This window comes from Lithobates pipiens, unplaced genomic scaffold (genome assembly GCF_037356315.1).
Source record: "Lithobates pipiens isolate NorthernLeopardFrog02 unplaced genomic scaffold, aLitPip1_a1.2 Scaffold_1, whole genome shotgun sequence".
Lineage (NCBI taxonomy): Eukaryota > Metazoa > Chordata > Amphibia > Anura > Ranidae > Lithobates > Lithobates pipiens.
In genome coordinates, this window is record NW_027507685.1 from 145,073,796 (window position 1) to 145,089,765 (window position 15,970).

Below are 15,970 nucleotides of genomic sequence, written 5' to 3' on the forward strand. Positions count from 1 at the left end.
TGTTTCACTTGTGGACTCTTAACACGTTCACTTTGGTGGATATACGTATATAAAATATTTTTTTTTTGTATATTTGGATATAGTGTTGTCTAAAACATAGAATCATTAATAGTGTTAATTTATGCAGAGTTTTTTTTATCACTATTAAAGTTGATTGCATTTTAGTATATATTTTTTACACTGGTAAAAGATTATATAGGCATTACCACAGAAGCCTGTCTGATCCGGGAGACAAGGTCCCCTTGGAGGAGAAAGAATTTCCCAGAAGGGAGGATTGTATCAGGAGGCAGTCTTTTCAGAATCAAAAAACATGCAAGAAAGCGCATCCGGCTTAACATTCTTAGAACCAAGCCTGTAAGGTGATATGGAATTGGAATCAGGGGGGAGGGGGGGGGGAGGGCCCATCTGGCTTGCTGTGGTCTTAGTCTTTTGGCTGTTCTCAGATATTCAAAATTCTTATGGTCGGTGTAGACCAAGATGGAATGTGCAGCACCCTCCAATAGGTAACATCACTTCTCCAGAGCCGCCTTGATGGCCAGAAGTTCTCGATCTCCTAAATCATAGTTCCCCTCAGACATCGAGAGCTTGTGGGAAAAGAACGCTACCGGGTAAAGGAGGGCCTTGGCACCCTGCCGCTGAGAAAGCACTGCCCCAACAGCGATTTGCTAAGCATCAACCTCTAGGACAAAGGGCAGAGCTGGATCAGGATGTTTCAGAATGGTAGCTGAAGTGAACAAATCTTTAAGTCTTTCAAAGGCTGCCTGGGCCTTGGGGGTCCAAGAGAATCGGGTGCCCTGCCTGGTCAGTCTGGTAATGGGGGGGCAATAATTGCAGAAAAGCCATTGATGAACTTCCGGTAAAAGTTAGAGAAGCCAATGAAGCGCTGTACACCCTTCTTATCCACAGGCGCAGGCCAGTCCAGGATGGCGGACACCTTTTGGGGGTCCATTTTGATGCCCTCGACCGATATGACCAAGCCCAAAAATTGGATAGACTGGAGTTCAAACTCACATTTTTCGAGTTTTGCATAAAGCCTGTGTTGCCTGAGCCGAGTTAGAACATTCCGGACGTGTCTACGGTGATCATCTAATGACGAGGAGAAGATGAGGATATCGTCCAGGTACATAATTATGTATAAGTCCGGGTAGTCATGAAAAATTTCGTTGAAAAAATGTTTAAAGGTTGCAGGGGCGTTACACAACCCGAAAGGGCATGACAAGGTACTCAAAGTGCCCAAATCGAGTACGGAAAGCCGTCTTCCACTCGTCTCCTTCTCAGATACGGATTAAATTGTAAGCTCCGCATAGATCTAATTTCGTGAAGATGACTGCGGTTCCAAGCCTTTGAAAAAGTTCAGGTACTAGAGGTAAGGGATTACGGTTTTTAATAGTCATCTTGTTCAACTCCCGACAGTCGATGCATGGAGGCAGAGAATGGTCTTTCTTTTCGACAAAGAAAATGCCAGCACCGGCTGGGGAGGTGAAAGGACGGATAAACCCTTTTTTCAGGTTTTCATCGATATAGTCTCAGCGTATCTAGCTCCTGTTCCGTGCGAAAATTCTTCCAAAAGGAACTTCGGTGCCTGGTAACAGTTCTATAGGGCAGTCATAAGGCCTGTGAGGGGAAAGTGTCTCTGCTCCTTTCTTGCTGAATACGTCTAGAAAGTCTGTATAAGGTTCGGTGATGGACTGACGTAGTTCTTGATCAACATCCAAGCAGAGAAGTTGAGAGGGTTCATCAGACGGCCGGCCTAAACAGTGTTGCTGGCAATACTCCGAAAGGAGTTTGACTTCTCCTGTGGCCCAGTTTATGCTGGGATTGTGGGCCTGCAGCCAAAGCATTCCCAGGATGATGGGAAAAAGAGGGGAAGACATGGCATCCAGACGTAGGTGCTCCTGGTGACGGGTGCCCATAGTAGCCAACAAAGGGACAGTCTCTTGTGTGACTGGACAGAAACTAAGGGCGGAGCCATACGCAAGGTGTACAGCAAGTCCCTGGGCCTTGGGTTGAAGCGGGATATGATGGTTGGCAGCGAAGGTCTGATCGATAAAACAGCTGCATGCTCCGGAATCAATGATAGCTGACACTGGGATATTCCCTCCTGGAAGCTGTAATGTGATGAGAAGAGCAAGGTGAGAACTGGGTTTATGCAGAACAGATGCACACATGGAAGAAGTGGTTACACACTTACATGTCTTGTTGGGGCAGGCACTTACATAGTGCCCAGGTTCCCCACAGTAAAGGCACAGGTTGTGGGTACGTCTGCGCCGTTTTTCTTCAGGGGTCAGCGAGGGCCGGGGCAAACCAAGCTGCATTGGTTCGGGAGCTTCTTGAGCTGGAGCAGTAGAGGTGGGTGGAAACTGACCGGCAGAACTTGGAACCTTGGGGAGCATCCAAGTGGGGCGGAAATGGCTGGGAGATCTCTCCGACCGATGCTCCCTTAAGCAACGATCAATCTGGATGGAGAGATTGATAAGCTCATCCAAGGATTAAGGTATCCCCACTCGTGCCAACTCATCCTTGAGGGGGTCAGATAGCCCCATCCGGAATTGGTGACGCAGGGCGGCGTTGTTACAATTCGTGTCGGAACTCCAGCGTCTGAACTCAACTGCATAGTCCTAGGCCGTTCTGCGACCTTGTTGGAGAGAGTGCAGTGCGGCTTCTGCAGTTGCAGTCAATTGGGGGTCCTCATACAGCTGGGACATCGCCAAGAAGAAGGTATCAAGGCTATCCAGGGACCCAGACTTCTGCTCCAGTAGGCGGTGGGCCCAGGTCTGGGGCTCGCCAGACAACAGGGACATCACAAAGCCCACCTTAGTTGCTTTAAGAGAGAATGTGCGAGGTTGCAGTGCAAAATAAAGCTCGCAGGCATTGCGGAATGCACGGTACTTGTTGCGTTCTCCGGTAAATCTCTCAGGCGTAGGTACTCGTGGCTCTGGAGGAAGCATCACTACGGAGGGTGCGGGTGAAAGCCCAGCTGAAGATGTTCCCTGGGGATTAGATGAAGAGGATAAGGCTTGAACTTGCTCCTACCATCCTGAGAAACCTTCCTGGAGGTTCTTTACGGCTTGAGTCAGACCAGATGTCGGCAACAGGCAGGCAGCAACGGTACAATAGGGACAGGCAGCAGTGTGGTCAGAACAAGCCGAGGTCAGGTGCAGGCGGAGATCAGGGGTGTCCAAAGAGCATGCCGGGTTGTCAGGAGATCGGAGATACAGGAATGCAGATACAGGCAACGGAGTAGGCAATGGAGGAGCTGATGATCAGGCAGCACTTAAATGGAGTATGCGGCAGACCTAAATAAGCCGATTGGCGCCAAACACCACGCACGTGTGTGCGCCAACACGCACAAGCGTGTGCATAAGCGCACACGGCGCTGCGTGCCCGAGCACCAGCGCACACACCAGTGCCACCAGGAGTGCACACAACAGCGCGAAACGTCGCTAACAGGAGCACGCACAGGCGCACATCGGCGCGCACAGGAACACGCGCACCAGCACGCACCATCGCACATCGACGCACACCAGCACTGCGACCAACCAGGTAACTTCTCTGACAGTTTGGAGACCCCTGGTCTAGAAGATCAGCCCTGTATGGGGGCTCCTATGGGGTCTGTTGGGATCCAAAGGATCACTGCAATCCTCCCTGACCAGCTAGTAGCTATAATAGGTCTTTCAGCACTTTTATAGCATTTTCACTGTGGGTGAGTCTTAGAAAACAACAAATTGGTGAATTATCAACCAGCCTTCTAATGGGTTATAATTTTAAAAATGTAAAATAGACTCCTGCTGACCTCTAGATTTTCACAACTCAATCTACCATGCAGAGGGCGAATTTTCAATTTTCCAAACACCAATGACAACCCTAGTTATAAGGAAGCATTAGGAATAGGCATTCAAATTATTGTGATCAAAAAATCCTAACTATCAGAGTACCCAAGAGTATCAATTCTGTTATAGGTGGTGTTCAGAGTCCCATGACATAAGAAATCAACGTGTGACTAGCCCACCAGGAGAGATCTGTTTACCATAGTTTTTGGCTCTGGGAGTCTTGAGTGTCCCTGCCTGGCCTGCCTACGGGCATTTGCATTGATCTTTATTGTATTATTCCAGGTTTAAAAACCCAACATAGAGAGTGGGAAACCACTGTTATGGCTGTAGCAGTTGTACAGAACTGGAAATTCAAGAGCAGAGCTCTTACCAGTAGAGTGTGGCAGATCAGCAACGCCACAAAGGGACAGGGTGTGTGTTACTAGCAGGATTACCAGGTACAAATGAAAATCCTGTAAAGAAAACGAATGCAGCTACCAGGGGTGGACTGACAACTCATGTGGCCCCCGGGCAATAGAAGATTATGGGGCCCCCGGGCAATCAGATTATGGGGCCACACAGTATACATGTACATGTACACACAGTATACACAGACATGTTTCTATTGGCTGAGAAGGTACTGGAGAGGTGGGGCAGCTATAATCTCGGGATTTTTAGACCAAAAGGATGTCGGTAAGGTACATTTCAGAGACAGATGTAAAAAAAAAAACACAAATTTCTACATACTGTCCCTGATTTTACTAAGGCTGGCAACCCTGATGGGGCCCCCTAGTGGCATGGGGCCCTCGGGCAGTGCCCGAGTGGCCCAATGGTCAGTCCGCCCCTGGCAGCTACCCAATCTAAGGACTGGTAAGCTGCAATGTATTACTGTTTTGTAATGGGGTCTAGATATGCTTTAAAGCTGAACTTTAAGTAAAGTAAAACTCTTCCCTTGCAGTGGGGCTGCACCCATGCTACAAGAGTCAAAGCTAATTTAGGCCTCTGATCCCACAGGCTCCCTCTGCACTGCAAGACAGCTCCCTGCAGGAGGATTGTGGGTGTGCCCTCAATATCTTCCCATACAATGCTGGACTGCTGGTCCTGCATTGTATGGGATTACGTAAAAGAACTGTTACTGCAGGTTTTAGGAGACCAGATGCATGGAAAGCAGAAAGCCAAAACACAAAGTCATTTTCAACAGTTCAAAACCTTGCTTGTTCAGATCGCCACAGACATCATTTCTCTCAGGCCCCAGTAAAACTGGTAAACTAGACACTTGCTTACAGTCTGTCCCCACTCCAAAACATCTGATTTGCTGTTAACAGGTACAACATTCAATTAAAAACCCTGGGGAGACAAAAGGCACTGTGGGCTTTAGAGGTGCTGAGGACCAACAAGCTAAAAATAGTTCTTGCTTTAAAAATTTAATTAACTCGTAGTTGTCCATTTAAAACATATACAGATCATTAAAACAAATGTTTGCCCAATTGATGAACCCTATTTGCTTTCTCGGACCCACTGAAAGTTACCCATAACACATATGGTATAAGTTCTCACAGTGTGGACAGGGGGGTCCTCATAACTTTGTGTGCCTCTATGCATTTCATGGGATAGCCCGGATTCTTCAGTGGGACTTTAAGGGATACAAAAGCTGGACAATTGTAAAAAAATAAATAAAACACATTTGATACAATTATAATACAGTTCCAATATGAACATGCATCCAATTACATATTAGGTTTCGAAGATTCTAGGTCTTACTCATTGAAATCGTGTTCAAACCTGTCACAATTCCACACATAATCTCCCCTGGTTTGGATTTTTGGAGGATTTGAACTTGATCTCAGTGAGTAAAACATAAAACGTTGTAAACCTAATATGTAATGCAACATATGTTCATATTGGAACTGTGTTAAAATTGTATTACTCTTTTCTTTCTTTTCTTTTTTTATAATTTTGCTCAGATTTTTTATCCCTTGAAGTTCTCTTGAAGCAGGGCTATCCCATGAAACATGTAGAGGCACACAAATTTTTATGAGGACCGCACCTACACTGCAAGAACTTATACCATATGTGTTATGGGTAAACATGAGTGGGTCTAATATAGAAAATAAGAATTCTCGATTGAGTCAAAACGTTGTTTTAATGATGTATACGCCTGTTTTAAATTTTTTTTAATGGAAAACTACAAGTTAGTAAAATTTATAAAAGAAGAAGTATTTTTAGCCTGTGTGTCCTTTCAGCATCTCTAAAGTCCAAGGTGCCTTTTGTCTCCCCAATGTATCTACTTAACATGTGGTGCTTGGTATAATTGACCCTTTTAGTTACTATATGTCCAATTAAAAACCCTATTCCAGTGGGGAAAGGATAAAGCTTCTTGGCCTTTTGGCTAAGATTAAGTGTAGTATCTGTTCTTATCAGTTACCAGGAGGTGAAGCTTGCTTCCGTCCCTGTTCTACGGCGAGGTGGAGCAGGGGTGGCGGTTGCTATGCAAAGCCTGCTGGTGTGAAGGTGACCTGGAGCGGTTTGTAGCCGAAAGGGAAGCCTTCTGATGAGGATGGAGAACCACTGGTCGGTGCCAGGGGAGGGGACCCTGGCCTTCTGGCTTGGATTGTGGCAGCTTTAGCTCCGGTCAGTTTTTCGGGAGGGAACGTTTGTTCCCCTTTCTCCCACCGGGGGAACGGCCTGTACTTCCCGAATGTAATTAGGTAGGAGTGATGGGAGCGAGGGTGAGACCTGATGGCAAAGGGTCTCACTAAGCTCCTGGATCTCCATGCCTTTCTGGCTGGGGTGGGGGCTACTGTGGTCTGGGCTGGGGGGGTCGGGGATGCTTCTGTTGAAGAGCCTATTGTGATGTGCCCCTGAAGTGGCAGTTCAGAGGTGCCTTATACTCACTGTGCTACGCACTTTGATATCTGGCACCTTGGTCACGTCACTATATAACATGCTTTTTTACAGCTGCCTCTAGGGCCCGGCCTTTTGGCTAGGACCAGATGAATTTTTGATTCCTGGCCAGAGGGCCTGGTCATTGTATTGCACAATGGCCACCTTTTCACTCTCCTCCTCACTATCCCTTTCCTCACTTTTTATTTACTTTATTTGTGTTGTGTGTCACATCTTGTCACTTCACGTTTGATGAGTAGGGTGTCGGTCCTCAGACCTATCCTGAAAGTCTTGTGGGAGCGTGGACATAGGCCTTCTGGCTTGGTTCGCCCTCTATTGGGGGTGTCGCCCTTCGGGGGAGCCCCATAGTCCATAGTAACTGGGTGGGTCTGTTTCGGCAGACCTTCCGGAGAAAGGCGGTCATCCAGCTTCGGCTGGATGGCCATGAGTCTGGTACCTCAGTCCCTGTCTGGAGCCTAACGCCCTGGGGATCAGGGTAAGGTCCTTCCTAGTGGAGGATATCAGACAACCGTTGCACGTTTTTAGTGTGTCACTCTTTATGTGTGTGCACTTTTTTTTTGACACCGGGTGGAAGTTTTTTGGGTGTGTTTTGCACACCATAGGCTTTTTCAAAAAAATTAAAAATAAAATAAAGCTTCTATTTTATTACCATCTGTCACCCATCTGGGAATATTTTCCATCACTTCCTGTCTGGACAACAAGGGACACGGATCATTTTTTTTTTTTTTGTAGTAGTAGAATAGGAAGGTGTTGGAACATTTCACAATGTTTTTCGTGCGGTCTAAGCCTTCTTGTTGCATTGACGACACTCCCTATTCCTTGTAAAGCCAAAAGTAAGGGATTTAAAGCCTAATGCCACTCAAAATCTTTGTTTCCTGTAGCCCCTACTAGTCTGCACTGTACACTGTGAATGAAGTGCATACATTGATGACACCCCTTCAGGGAACACGGCCATTATGCCCTGCACTCACAGTAGGTGCTCAGTCCTATGGGATCAGTGATGCTGGGCATCATTTAACCCTGGAGGCTTAAGATACATTGTGTCAAAGAAGAGTTACTTTGGGGTGGGGGGCTCCGGATTGAAGACGCATTATATATAGACTGTACATATACATTGAACTATAGAAATTATAGAAATATAAGGCACAGTTGCCCAGTCTTGAACACCAGAAACATTTCCAGGAACAAGTACTTTTAGGTTCATATGTGATTTTTTTTACGTGTCCCCCTTGATTGTCATGCAATTATTCCCAAGTATATGCTACACATGGGGAAGAATGAAGTAGCCACTAATAGCACTCGGGTTATATTACCTAGGAACTGAGGGCATCTACCAATTTTTTCCCCTCCCCAGTAGGTTTAGTCATCTCCTTGAAGGTGATTTGTACAGTTTAACATTCTACACCAGGTTAGGACCAGAAATATGAAGAAATGCTTATTGTAAAAGGGGTGCTCCCATTCTACAAGTGTTAATTCCCTAAACAAAGTGCCCCTACAGCCTGCAATGATGAAATATTAGCCCAGGATAGCACCAAAATTGCATGGTGGAGTGCTACTACATGAAAATACATGGGTAGCGATCCATATAGATTAATAACAGTGATTTTAGTAGTGTGGTTGCATTAGCAAAAGTTGTCCTTGTATGCCCTGGCTTAAAGATGGATGTTTATAACCTCGGGCTGTCTTGTACACAAAGACAGTTGGCGACAATACCACAAGCCTTGTCCAATAACGCCGCTCGTACTTCCTTGCCACAGTCTAGTGCATCTGCAAGACTTCAACCCATAAACCAATCTTCTTTTCAATCTAATATTCCCCCTCTGTCTTCCTTGGTATTCTTAAACTTCTTCTCAGCCTAATGCAAGTATTACTTAACTACCTCTACCTTTATCAGATTGATTGGCTATAGACAAAATGTGCTGCCTGTTTAAACTGTTGGGTTTTCTACTCTCCAGGCAGCTAGTGAAAAGTCTTTGACAGAGCAGCAGACAATGTATAAATTGTTACAGCAGCCAGCATGAGCTCAGCACTGTCAGTCAGTGAAGAGCAAATTAGATTATTGAATTACTATGAGTCAGGTTTAATAGAAGCGCTGTTCCACCCCTTGGTTTTATGACAACTATTATTGCCATCAATTTATTCTTATATGCCTCTGTTTATGCACAATTTTAACTCTTGCTGAAGTGAAGGACCACAGGGACACTTATTTACTGCTCAACGGCTCTATGTATTGGAAAAGAAATGCATCGACTTTACTTGACAGTTCCAGCACCCTTTACATTCTTAACTCACTGTATATCTCTACCCATCATCAGGGCATGCTTTTCCGACTGAGCTTGGAAAGTGTTAACACCACCAGTTGGGTTCAAAAAACCTTGAAGTATTGATTAGCAAGCAGGAAACCTAGGCATAAGCGACATTGAATATCACCAATTAAAATCTCTATGCTTTCAGTAATACAAAATTAATTCTAGTTTCTACGAGTTTTTTCTTTTTTTTCCTCCCCTAGTGCTCCCCACTCTTCATAATGAAGTTTATCCACACTATCATAACCCTCAACTCCCTTGTGTGGCCGTGGCACCATCCTGGCCCAGTATGTATAAATAATATATAATGCTCCTCTCAACAAGGACCAGGGGCCCAGAAATACAGAGGTTCCGTTTTGCATTATCTGAAGCAGTTTATGCTGAGCTGGACAGAACGGAAAGCAAAGGACACCATGTATCAACGTCCAGAGTCCCAGAGACAGATAAAAATGCTTGGCAAGTACTCCAGAACATTAGCATAGTCTAGAATCATCCTGTTCCAGGACAAAGTTTTGCCTGCCTTATGATAAAAGGTACAAAGTCAAGAGTGAAGCGAGAAGAGGCGACTGCCAAGATGCATAGTAGGAAAGGAAAGTATCACAGGATCACAGGGCAGGTCTACACAAACTAATGAGACTTAAAGCTCAACTCCAGGCAGGTATATAAGAAACAAAATAATGCAGGACTGTAATCATTAAATGTATTTGGGTTGCTGCATAAGAGGAGAGAGACAAATGGAAGAAAGAGGAGTTCATAGAAACACAGAAAAATTACGGCAGAAATAATACTTTTTATAGGTTATTCTATCAAGTCTGCCTTTTTTTTTAATAAACGTTTTGTATTTTTCATTAACTTTTTTGTCCAAGTTTGTCCCCATCATGTTTGAAGACATTTACTGTTGACTGTCTAACTACTGCTGTTGGTTTATTCCAAGCAGGGCCGGTGCTAGACTATTTTGCACCCTAGGCAAGACCAGCTACTTGCGCCCCCCCCCCCCCCCAAAAAAAAAAAAAAACATGCCCTGCATGGCTTTGTGAAGTGTCATTAAATAATAGCACAACACACTCTTTGATCACAGATCCCAGTGTGTATTGTGTGACCATCTGTCAGTTTTAATTATTTCACTGTGAACACCAGGGCCAATTGCAAGTGCGACTGCTCAGCCTGGATTACGAGCATCATGGGCCTGGTGCTGAAGATTTTGGTGGGCTCTGGATTATGAAGCCCCCTTGCCCTGAATTATACATTACATTTTTCTTTACAGGCCCGCCTTAACCATCACTTGTGCCTAGGCATGCCTTTCATCCCCACCCACTGCATCTGGGACCCCTTTCTTCATCATCTACTGTGCCTGCAGCCTCCCTTGCTTTACCACCCACTGCGCCCACAGCCCTCTTCCCTCACCACCCAACATACCTATAGCCCCCCTTGATTGCAGAAATACTACAGGAGAGGGTCAGAGACTGCCGACAGGGTACAGGAGAGGGTCAAAGACTGCAAAACGTGCTACAGGAGAGGGTCAGAGACTGCCGACAGAGTACAGGAGAGGGTCAGAGACTGCCGACAGAGTACAGGAGAGGGTCAGAGACTGCGGACAGGGTACAGAAGAGGGTCAGAGACTGCGGACAGGGTACAGAAGAGGGTCAGAGACTGCAGACAGGGTACAGAAGAGGGTCAGAGACTGCAGACAGGGTACAGAAGAGGGTCAGAGACTGGGGACATAGTACAAGCGTTTCCTAGGCTAGCAGTGACCAGTGTGGAAAAACATTGATCACTGCAATATGTGTAAACAGGAGTTTACAAGATATAACAATGTGCCAAAAAAACTAAAAAAACTAACAGTAATTTCTTAAGCACAGGAGGACAGTAAATGGTTAACAGGTCTGAGCCGCTCCCAGCCTGACCAACCTAATTCCTTCAAAGATAAATAAAAGGTCAAACAAATCATGGATGGACACATATAGCTATAGAAACAGCAGTCATTGCAGGTCTTGCAGAAGTCTAATCAGCATTCTCCTGTCCTGTGTTCAGTGTAAATAAATAAAACCACAGATAAGAAGCAGCTTGAGAAGACAAGGGGAAGTCATCCCGATCAGTGTGATCTCTGCATATCCTAAACACAGCACAGGAGAAGGAGAACACTGATACGTTTCTGCAGCCAGCATTGGGACAAGTTTTATCTCATACCTTCCCCATGCTCAGGTATGTCGGGTCCTCTCCATCCCTCCCTGCTCTGACCAACATCTTCTGGTCAAATGTGGCGGGCTGGACAATACGATTGGCTAAGGAGTTAGTGGGAGGCGGAGCAACTCAGCAGTCACGCCCTCCCACTCAGAAGAGGAGTGCTATTGGCTCCCAGCCTTGTTACACAGACGTCCCTCTCCCTCCAGCATTGTGAAATCCTGGCAGGGAGAGGGGAGAAGCTGCACACCACAGCGCTCGGCTACCACCCTCCCGCCGCACTGAACTCCTTGCTCCCCGGGTCCCCTGTCAGTGGCTCTGCCGGGAGCTTGGGGGTGGGAGAAGAGGAAGAAAGGGGAGGCAAGGGTCAGCTGCGCCCCTAGGCGGCAGTGCGCCCTAGGCGGCTGCCTAATCCGCCTAGTGGGTGCACCGGCCCTGATTCCAAGCATCCCAGTATGGTAATTACCGTATTTTTCGCTCCATAAGACGCACCTAGGTTTTAGAAGAGAAAAACAAGAAAAAAATAATATTCTGAACCAAATGGTGGTAGATACTACAGACAATTCAATCATCCATATACATGCTATGATAAAGATAGATGATAAAACCTGCTATAGAGAAAAAAGTCACAGACCCAATAGAGCAGTTGCTCAGTAATGGGGTCAAGGAAATAATCCACAGGTCAATAGTGATAGTACTGATCAGCAACAAGTAGCATGCAAGTGTGAAATAAAACCCGGCACACTCCCAGGATGTTTGCAAAGTTCACTCATCATAAGCCCGTTGGGGCTATTCAGTAGGGCATTTCGATTTTGTGTTGCGCCCCCCCCCCCCCACAGTTAGGGCATTCCAGCCACCCGCATACCATAAGCAGTGAGGCACTTTATGGGGACGCTATACTAAAATGACCTCTAAGTCCAGCCCACCCCATAAGACTGGCACTATACTAACAGTGTAGTGCAAGCTGGTGGGGACTCTTTCCATGCTGCCCCCCTGCAAAGTACCGCCCTAGGCCTGGGCCTTGTCGATCTAGGCCATGTTACAGCATTGGGGCTATTATGGATAATAAATTAAGAACATTGCCTGAGATAGGTGTGGGTCCCCGGGAAAGGAACGATAGTTTATTTTAACATAGCTTCCAATAAGGTATTGCCGTATGAAGCAGAGACTGTGGGGAGAAGTCCCGATCCCAGCCCATAAAACACTGACCTCTATGATTGACTCTATTCCTTAGTAGCTGCGGCTGGGTGCAATAGGGCATATTTGGTAAGGTAGCACAGAAAGCACAATGAAGGGATTTACCTGGTGGAGGATGATAGTTTTCGTGTGCCTCACCAATCAACAGTTCACCCAGGCTTTGCCGACAGGTACGGTCTCCACAGGGGGGGAATGGTCCCGCACAATGCATGCCAGGCAAACCATGTCCCGACTTCCCTGCGTGACGTATAGCAGCTATTTCCGGCTATGGTTTCCCAGGGAATGCTGGAAGTCTATGTCCTCCTCTCTTCTGCCACAGAGGAGCCAAACAGCGGCCCGGTATTGGGGGGGGGGGGGGTGGAGTAAGCCTGGTCAATATTGGCTCCATAAGATGCACAGACATTTCACCCCCATTTTTTGGAGGGGGAGAGAGTGCGTCCCCACTAGCTCTGTCAGCAATAGTGTGGTCCAGACCGAAGACCAAGAGCTGATACGATCGGCTCCTGCTCTTCAGATTTTGATACACAGTGCTCCATAGGAGCGCCTGTAGCGGATCGCTGTGACCACAATGCATTTGAATTATGTTTCCAAGGGACGTGACATCACAAGTGAAGTTACAGCACTTCCTGTGGGTGTGGATGCTGGGACAGCTGATAAAGCTCTGTCCAGCATCTCCCTAAGGAATGAATAAGTGCTATGGTGATATACAGTACTATGTAAAAGTTTTAGGCAGGCGTGAAGAAATACTGTAAAGTAAAATATATATTATTAAAAGCATTTTTATAATATATAATGTTTATTTTTATCAATTTACAAAATGCGAAGAGAGTGAACAGAAGAAAAATCTAAATTAATGTTTGGTGTGACTACCCTTTGGCTTCAAACCAACATCAATTCTTACACTTGCACAAAGTCAGGGATTTTGTAGGATTAGATTAAGGTGAGTAATTAACCAATTATAGCAAGCAGATACTAATGATCATCAATTTCATATGTAGGTTGAAGCACAAAAACTGAAACAGAAACAGCTGTGTAGGAGGCTTAAAACTGAGTGAGGAGCAGCCAAATTCTGCTACTAAGATGAGGTTGTGGAAGACATGTCGCAGGTAATACACCATAACAATACTGAGCACAGCAACAAGACATAAGGTAGAAGGTAGTTATACTGCATCAGCAAGGTCTCTTCCAGGCAAAAGATTTCAAAGCAGACTGGGGTTTAAAGATGCATCTCTTTTGAAGATGCACAATGAAACGGGCAACGTTGAGGACCGCAGTGGTGGGCCAAGGAAACATAATGCAGAAGATGAAATCCAGCAGTGCCATCAGGACAAAACTGGTGGAAACCAGTGGGACCCATATACACCCATCTACTGTCTGGAGAAGTCTGGTCAGAAGTGGTCTTCATGGAAAAATTGCAGCCAAAAAGCCAAAACTCTGACGTGGAAATGAGGCTAAGTGACTCAACTATGCACAAAAACATCGGAATTGAGGTGCAGAAAAATGGCAGCAGAATGCTCTGGACTGATGAGTTAAAATTAGAAAGATCTGGCTGTAGCAGGAGCCATTATGTTCATCGTAGGGCTGTAAAGTGGTACAATATTGAGTGTCTGCAGGCAACAGTGACACATAGTAGAGATTCATTGCAAGTTTGAGGCTGCATTTCTGCAAATGAAGTTGGAGATTTGATCATGATCAATGGTGTCCTTAATGATCAGATATACAGGCAGATAACTATCCATCATGCCCATACCATCAGGGAGGCATGTGATTGGCCCCAAATTTATTCAGCAACGACCCCAAACATACAGCAAATGTCATTAGGAACTATCTTCAGTGTAAAGAAGAACAGAAGAAGAACAAGGAGTCCTGGAAGTGATGGTTTTGCCCCACAGAGACCCGATCTCAGCCTACACCCACAGAAGATCTGTGGTTAGTTATCTAAGATGTTTTTTAAAACCGATCTGCTAAGTTCCTTCAACCACTTCAATACAGAACACCTTCCAACCCAGACCAATTTTCAGCTTTCAGTGCTCTCGCACTTTTGAATGACAATTACTCTTTTGCGATATAAGCGAAAAAAGAGCGAAAATGTTTAAAAAAACACTTGTGTGCAAAATTTTACAACAGAAACTAAAAAGTCATTTTTTTCATAAATTTGGGCCAAAATGTATACTGCTACATATCTTTGGTAAAAATAACCCAAATTTGTGGATATTATTTAGTTTGTATGAAAGTTATAGTCAAGTTAGGGGGCAAATCACAGAAAATTGATCACACCTTATTTACTGAAGGCCCATCTCATTTCTTGAGACACTAACAATCAGGGAAAAGTACAAATACCCCCCAAATGACCCCTTTTTTTGGAAAGTAGACAGTCCTATGTATTTAGTAAGTGGCATGGTGAGTTTTTTTGAAGTTGTAATTTTTCCCACAATTCTTGGGAAAAAGACAATTTTTTTTTTTTTTTACACAAATTTATTGTATTGACAGGTTATTTAACACAGCATGCACATATTTGCAACTGCACCCAAAAATACATTCTGCTACTCATCCTGAGTACAACAATACCACATGTGTAAGACTTTTACACAGCCTGGCCACATACAGAGGCTTAACATCCATGTAGCACCTCCAGGCATTCTAGGAGCAAAATTACACATAATTTCATGACGACCTATCTCACTTTTTAAGGCCCTGGAGCACCAGGACAATGGAAATGCAAACAAAATTACCCTATTTTGGAAAGCAAACACCCCAACGTATAATCTATGAGGCATTAAGAGTATTTTGAATGGTTCATTTTTTTTCCAGACGTGGGAAAAAAAATGAACATTTTTTATTTTATTTTTTTTACACAAAGTTGTCTATAAGATATTTCCAACACATAATATATACATATCAAAAATGACACCCCAAAATACATTCTACTACTCCTCCTGAGTATGGCAATACCACATGTGACACTTTTACACAGCCTGGCCACATACAGAGGCCCAACATCCAATAGCACCTCCAGTCATTCTAGGAGTATAAATTACACAGATAATTTCCTGGCTACCGATCACATTTTTGAAGGCCCTTGATATTTCTTTACACATAACATGTACGTACCAAATAAGAAAAGATTGCCTGTGGTTTTAGTAGTGCAGTGGTCCACAGAGGAGAGCATCGGTCCAGGCAGCAGGCAGGGATGTGGTCAGCGACAGCAAAAGCAACCGTCCGGCAGCAGGCGGGAATACTGTCCATAGTTAGTACAGGAAGAGATACAGCCAAGATATGGTCAACACAGCCAAAGTATTGGTCCAGTAAGCAGGAAGGACCATCAAGCTTAAGGCCAGGGGTAGAGGCTTCTCCCACCCAAATCTCTTTGAAGCCTCTGGGCAATCAACCCCGTTCCGGGAACACAGAAAACCAAAAATAGATTTTCTCTACTCAGGATGCTATTCTGAAGGCCCTAACATATGTGAAATCCCTGTGTACTGAAGTAGAAGGGCAACAGATCAGTCCAAGTGGCAGGCAAAAACATGGTAGATTTAACAGGCCGAGGTCGGTGCACGTGGAAGTCAGAAACAT

The 15,970-nt window shown here is 45.1% G+C and overlaps 1 protein-coding gene and 1 pseudogene across 1 annotated transcript in view; both read left to right on the forward strand.

Annotated features, from left to right (window-relative positions):
* Positions 1 to 15,970, forward strand: part of QRFP (pyroglutamylated RFamide peptide) — a 128,835-nt gene that overhangs the window by 79,220 nt on the left and 33,645 nt on the right. The gene's annotated exons all lie outside the window — the stretch shown is intronic.
* On the forward strand, positions 6,179 to 6,263 carry LOC143989532 (U2 spliceosomal RNA; annotated as a pseudogene).